Below are 7,310 nucleotides of genomic sequence, written 5' to 3' on the forward strand. Positions count from 1 at the left end.
GACTGGCCTATTTTACACATGTGCAGATACCATGTATGTTTTCAAGACAATGACCCATGAAGAATGGCATATCAATACATAGTAGTACTAAATCATACACTGTTTACAAATTTTCAGATAGATATCCGAGTATTTCGCCTACTATTTGTGCAGCTCTTCAGCAGTACGAATTTATTTTTTAGACCAAAAGCAACCAAAAACTTGTGTAGCTCAGCTTTCCACATAACTCAGGGCAATTATACTTCAGAAAGAAAGGCCTGAGTTTTTAAAACATGGTGCTATTTTATACATGCTTGTTTATTATAATGCAATGATCTATAAAATTATTTATTTTCAGTGGACGTAAGTATTTTGAAAGAAACCAAACACTGCAGGATCTGAGGACAGAAAGGATTTTTCACTGATAAAATCCTCTACAAGAAGAAAACTGCTATTTCCTTCACACAAAAAAGTTATTTTCTTAAATGCAAAACATATACAGGCATATACCTCAGCTTTATTGGCAATCTCTTTTCTCTTTTTAAATACACGCATAGCATGCATACATTACTTATGACATATAACCTATTTGTAACCTGAGTATATCAAGAGTATGAAGAGAGAAAAAGAGGGCCTAGCCTTAAAAGAACCCAAAGCATGTACTATAAATCAAAGGCTTGTGGTAGTCTATACAACCGTATATATACTGCAGAGGTTTTTAAGTGATCATATTAAACACTCGTGACCTTTATTTCAAAAGTTTTAAACACTATTCTGTTATAGAAATGCTTGTAAGGCGGCCAGTCCTGCTCCTTTACTTTTAGTAAATAAAGAGATTTCTTTAGGCACATTTCTTTAAACCAACAGCAGTTTTTTAGTCTTCGTTTCTGAGTATTTATTACAAAGGAACTCACCAAAGCTAGGATTGATGGAGACTGAAGAAGATGGTAGTTCTTTACTGATGTTCACACTCCCAGATGCATTTCTGTAGTTCATGGCCACAGCATTATTTCCCAAACTGGTTTCAGATGGTGCTGGCATCGATGATGATGATGCAATATTGCAAGTACTTTCCACAACATCAGCTACAAGATTTGATTGTGGAGAAAGGTCAGGCATCCTGTTATTTGCTGTGTATGATGAATGCAATGAATGCGTAGAAACTATAGTGGGGAGTGGTGGGCTCTGCCTATGAACAGGCTGCTGTGATTCAAGCTGAAGACTCTGCTGAACATGTTTTGCTGTGGAATTGACCTGAACATTGCCATTTTGTAAAGCAACCCTTATGACTGGGCTATGCCTTCCCAGGCCTGGTGAAGAGAGATGAAGACTTGATTCCTTTTCCATGGATCTTTGTAGCCTTATTTTTCCTTGGGGCAAATGACTGGAACTTCTGTATGTAAATCCAACTGGTTTCTGCAAATGTGATTCACAAAACAATTAAAAGGTTAAATTAGACATATCTGGTTATTTTTTTCTTTTGCAAACCAGGAAGACTAGATTTTAGTAATTATGCTATTGGCAACAGACTCTTCATTGAAGTAATCATTGTCATAAAGCCAGTGCTATTACTTTTTCGCCTTCCCTCTACTTGCTTTTATTCTCACTTGTAGTTCCAACACTAAAAGCTTATCTCATCAGCTTCAACGTTTCTCAAGTTTTTTCCAACTGGCGTGCTGGCAAAATTGCTTTCTAAGAAAGCCAGAGATATATAATGAGAAAGGCAGCTTTGTCAAGGCTCTTAAAAAAAAGCTCTATTAAAAAAATAGGCAAAATTAAATTTAAAGTTTGTCAGCTATTGACCTAGTCTGCTGAATTTTCAAGGGATTTCTCCTGGCTGCCTCTTCACTCTTTACTTACTAACTGAAAACTTTAAACATTCAGATCTCGTTTACAGTGGAAGATTCCAAAGAGACTAAGGCAGACAAACAGAGATGGGCTATGCTTTCCATCACTTGGAGTACTTGTATTAAGAAATACATGCACCCTAAAGCATGCATTCTAGTTCAATATATAGAAGTCACTGAGCAGGAGCTACCAAATGTAGCTGACACGCATGGGTTTGGTTGGTTTGGTTGGTTTCCTTTTTGTCTTTTGTTGATTTTTTGTTTTGTTTACAAAATCTGATTATATTCCACCCTTATAATCTTTAAAAATCTACAACCTGAAGAAAGGTTTTTGTGTCTGAAAGTTTGTCCATTTCTGTGGCTATTGGAGTTGAGCTAATAAAAGAAATCGTACTTTTACAACCAACCTTTCCTTATTTATACCCTTAGCACATCACAGATACAATAATGATACAGCTATAAAAAACCTACAGCATTCCTGATGGTTTTAACATAAAGTTCTAGCAGAACCTAAGAAAATGGTTGGCAGGTTGCATTTTCTGGCTTCCCCTGTACACCTTATAGTGAGATAAAAGCCTTCTTCAAAAAAAACCAAACTGGGCAGGTCACTTTTAATCTGAACATTAAAGCAGCTGCCATCCCACGTGATCAGAGGGAGGGTAAGAGCACAGGGTCACAGAGTCCAAGCATAGCTGACAAGACCAGTTTGTTCCCTGAATCTCGGATTTTTGGATGTATGGACAGTGTAAGTTTGGAGATGTCAAGGAAAACACATTCCCAAATAAAACCTAGTATCCTATTGATAAACTGACACGAACAAGAATGCCATCACTTTTACCCACCCTTAAAACAAATGGCCCTACTGATGTCTTGACATCTCCTGACAGCAGGATCACCTTTGCCACACTAAAAGCTTTGCAGTATTGCTCACAAAGAGAGGTCATTATGGATTTTATGACCTTCTTCAAAAATCATGTTATGTTTTCCTTTTAAAGAGCATCGTTACAAGTATTAATATTCTCTCTCCTTAGTCAATACTGGATTGACCATACAGGAACAAAATGGATAGTGTGTACTGAATGTCAAACCTTCTTTAAAATTTTTAAAAAAAGCTTTTTATTAAAAAAAATACAATTCTATACCGTAATGGATACAGCAACACGCTGTTGAGATCTAAAAATCAGCTAGGCAATTGAACAATTCTGTGTGAATAATGCCTAAACTCTAACTGCAGAAACCAATGGTCAGTAACAACACAGGAGAATAAAGCATGTGTATAGTAAGAAACCTAGAATAATTTAACTGCAATGGATTTTAAGTCTACTACTTTTCTAATTTTAGTGAAAGGAGAAGATTTTAAATTTTTTAAAATAAGCATTAGAGGAAGTGTGAGAATTAAAGGAAAAATTAACATCTTGGGTCTTTAATACTCACAGGTTTGAGAAACAGTGGTTTTAGACGAGTATGCTGCATTTCTGAGACCTTCCGATGCAGCAGGTCAAATTTTTTATCCAATTTCTGAATGGCATCATACATGGCCTGAGAACAAATGTGAGAGTGAAAAGAGTATTATTTCACAATAACCCAATTTAAATCTGGAGGAATCAAGAAAGTTCAATTAAGGGCAAAATTCCCTCCCTAAAATTGGTTAAGATCTGCAGATACTATATACATTCTGTAGACATATTAAAGATAGCTGAGATTCAAAACACAAATAACAGAGGTAAATATCACAGTAAAAAGAATTCTCAGAGAAGCTTACTCTTGCAACTGTAGTGTGGCTGGCCCTTAAAGGTTGTTCTTCCTGCTTGCAGCAGATGTTTTATTTTTACCTATTTGGTATGTTCTGTTTTACACTGAAAAGCTACTGACAAGCTCTAAGGTAAGTTAGGTATTATGATATGCTATTTTAAGTCATAAAAGGTTTTCAAGTACACAGGTAAAAGGCTCATAGGCAGCCACCAAAATATTGATTTCTGTATCACCAAAGGCAAATATATTTAGAAAAATACTATCTGTAAAGTAAAAGTCCCAACTGGAATTGAATGTGGCCAGGGATGCCAAAGACAACAAAAGGGCTTCTGCAAGTATATAGGTGACAAAAGGAAGGCTAGGGAAAATGTGGGTCCACTGCTGAAAGAGACAGGGGACTTGGTGACACAGGACATGGTAAAGGCTGAGGGATTCAATGCCATCTTTGCCTCAGCCTTTACTAGCAAGATTGGCCTTCTGGAATCCCAGGTCCCACAGGCCAGGGGGAAAGGCTGAAGCAAAGAAGACACACTGGGCAGAAGAGAATCTGTTCAGGGAACAATTAAGCAAACTGCATGTCCACTAAATCCAAGGGGCTAATGGGATGTACCCTCGAGTGCTGAGGGAGCCGGCTGACATCACTGTAAGGCCATTCCTAGTAATCTTTGATTGATCATGGCGAATGGGGAAAGTGCCCAAAAACTGGATGAAAGCAGATGTCACTCCTGTCTTGAAGAAGGACAAGGAGGAGGACCCAGGGACCTACAGGCCAGTCAGCCTCACCTCCATCCCTGGGAAGAAAATAATTTCCAGGCACACAAAGGACAATACCACCAGGAGCAGTCACAGCATGGCTTCACCAAGGGGAGGTCATGGTTGACCAACTTGATAAACTTCTACGATAAAATGACTAGCCTGATTGGTGAAAGTAGAACAGTGGATATTGTCTACCTGGATTTAAGGAAGGCCTTTGACATTGTCTCCCGTAAGATCCTCACAGAGAAGCTGCTGATGTACAGGTTGGATGAGCAGACAGTGAGGTGGACTGGAAACTGGACGAATGGCCAGGCCCAGAGAGTGGCAATCAGCAGCATGAAGCCTAGACGAAGGCCATTAAACAGCAGAGTACCCCAGGGATCAATACTGGGTCCGACCTTGTTTAACATCTTCATTCATGATCTGGATTATGGAGGATTGCGTACCCTTAGCAAATCTGCAGACGACACCAGACTGGCAGGAGCAGCTCATACACCAGAGGGTCATGATGCCATCCAGACAGATGTCAACAGGCAAGAGAAATGGGCCGACAGGAACCTCTTGAAGTTCATCAAGAAGTGCAAAGTTCTGCACCTGGGGAAGAACAGCCCCAGGCACCAGTACATGCTGGGGGCCACCTAGTTCGAAAGCAGCTTGGCAGAAAAGGGATCTCCTGGTGGTTACTAAGTTGAATGTGAACCAGCAATGTGCCCTTGCTGCAAAGCTGGTTAATGCTACCCTGGGCTTCATTAGGCAAAGTATTGCCAGCGGGCCGAGAGAGGTTATACCTCCTCTCAGCACTGGTAAGGCTGCACCTGGAGTGCTGGATCCAGTTCTGGGCTCCCCAGTACAGCAGAGACATGGACATATTAGAGAGAGTCCAGCAAAGCGCCATGAAGGTGATGAAGGGACAGGAGCATTTCTCCTATGAGGAAAGGCTGAAAGCTGGGATTGTTCAGTCTGGACAACAGAAAACTCAGTGGTGATTCTCATCAACGCATGCAAATATCTGAAGGGAAGGTGCAAAGGGGACAGAACCACGCTCTTTTCAGAGGTGCCCAGAGGCAGTGGGAACAAACTGAAACAGAGGAGGTTCCCTCTGAACATCAGAAACAGTTTTTTACCGTGACAGTAACTGAGCACTGGCACAGGTTGCCCAGGGAGGCTGTGGAGACTGCCTTCTTGGAGATACTCAAAAGCCATCAGGACATGATCCTGGGCTCTAGGTGGCCCTGCTTGAGTACAGGGGTTGGACAAGATGACCTCCAGAGGTCCCTTCCAACCTCAACCACCCTGTGATTCTGTGAAAACGAGATGTAAATGAGGTACAGAGAAATCAACTCAGCCATGCCTTTCAGAACAAACATGGCATTGAAATCAATTGCATCCACATTTTTAATCATCACAGAATGAAAGATAAAGAATTTGAAAATATCTACTTCTTTTATTGAGTGTCTAATCTTCAGCCAATCCCCAAGGTCAAGTTTTCTTTCAGATGTTAAAAATTTGTGTTGTCTTACTAAAGCAATCAGGTACAAACTTTTTTAAAGTATTATTGTAAAGGCACAAGTTTTCAGACATAAATGACTTAATTCAAAGCATTCAAAGTCCATCAGTTATTACTGTTCATTACTGTGCAATATAGAAATTCTGTTCTTCAGTGTTTCCAGTATTTACCAACTCAAACATGATGCTTACACAGCAATTCAGACATACACTTTGTGCCCTAACAATATAAAGGAATTATATAACAGAATATTAATCTGGTATTGAAAGGACACTGCCAACTTGAAAATACATATCAGGCATATGTCATCAGCTATTACTGCAAAAAACCACACAAAGACATTGTAAGTATACAAGTTACAAAGAGGAAACGTGTCTTCAACTAACTACAGCAATTTCTTTTGTTGATCTACAGCATAACTAGGCAGAGAAGTTTTTAAAATACATATGGCTATGAAAAAAAATTTGCTAGATGGATTTGTAGTAGATAAAATTGAAAATAATTTGAAATTCTATCAAAATCAAATTAGATTTCAGTATGTTAGCTATCTTTTCAAAAAATTAAATATCCTTAGACAAAAGAATCTATAAGTCTTCCCAAAATTTAGAAGTACCTCAAGGAAGCACTAAAAGACCTTAAATCAGCATGGACAGTACAGGCATTATTAAAAGGCTTCATGTAGCCCTATGGCAGATTTACTGGGAGGAGGGGAAAAAACAGTGAAGGAGACAGGACTAGTAAGCAGCAAAAGAGGCTATAGCTTCTCACTAGCACTACTTGCTACACCAAGCATTCCCATGGCTATGGGACTGTATGGCAAGAATGTTAGTCACACAATCTTAGTCAACTTTCTTCCACAGCATTGCTGAATATATGCTTAAAGCAACTTACAAGGCATTAATACCTGGCTACAAACCACTCACAAATTATCGTCCCTAAACCATGGCCTGAATGTCTTTCACTCTGTAGGATACTGTGACTCCAGAGTCACATAAGTGCTCACCTGAATAAATATGGGATGCTTTTAATTTTCAGTGCAGTGATTTTCAATCTTGGCAGCTACTGCAACACTACTAGAATTCTGGCACACTTTTGGCAGGCTTTGTGTACTTTCAAAAGCTGTGTGTGTATGACAGTCAGATCTTTCCCATTACTGTGAGGCCCCTCCCAGTAAATCACTAGACTTTACATTTTATATTAAAGCTTAATATTTGAAAAGTATTCTTGCTAGCTATGGTGTGAAAAGTCCAGAGAATATGAAAAAGGACATTATTTTTTTATTGAAAATATTGAAGTGAGCAGCTAACAAATGAACAACCGGAAAGGATGAAGTCATAGGTTATCAAATATAGAATGCAGATCTTTTGAAATTTAACTAAAATTGTTTAAATGCCACTTGAGAGATGAAGAAAAAAAATACCTGGCAATAACTGAGGACCTCCGCAAGAGTTTTCTGCTGATGTCCACTG

Source organism: Numenius arquata, chromosome 1 (genome assembly GCF_964106895.1).
Source record: "Numenius arquata chromosome 1, bNumArq3.hap1.1, whole genome shotgun sequence".
NCBI lineage: Eukaryota > Metazoa > Chordata > Aves > Charadriiformes > Scolopacidae > Numenius > Numenius arquata.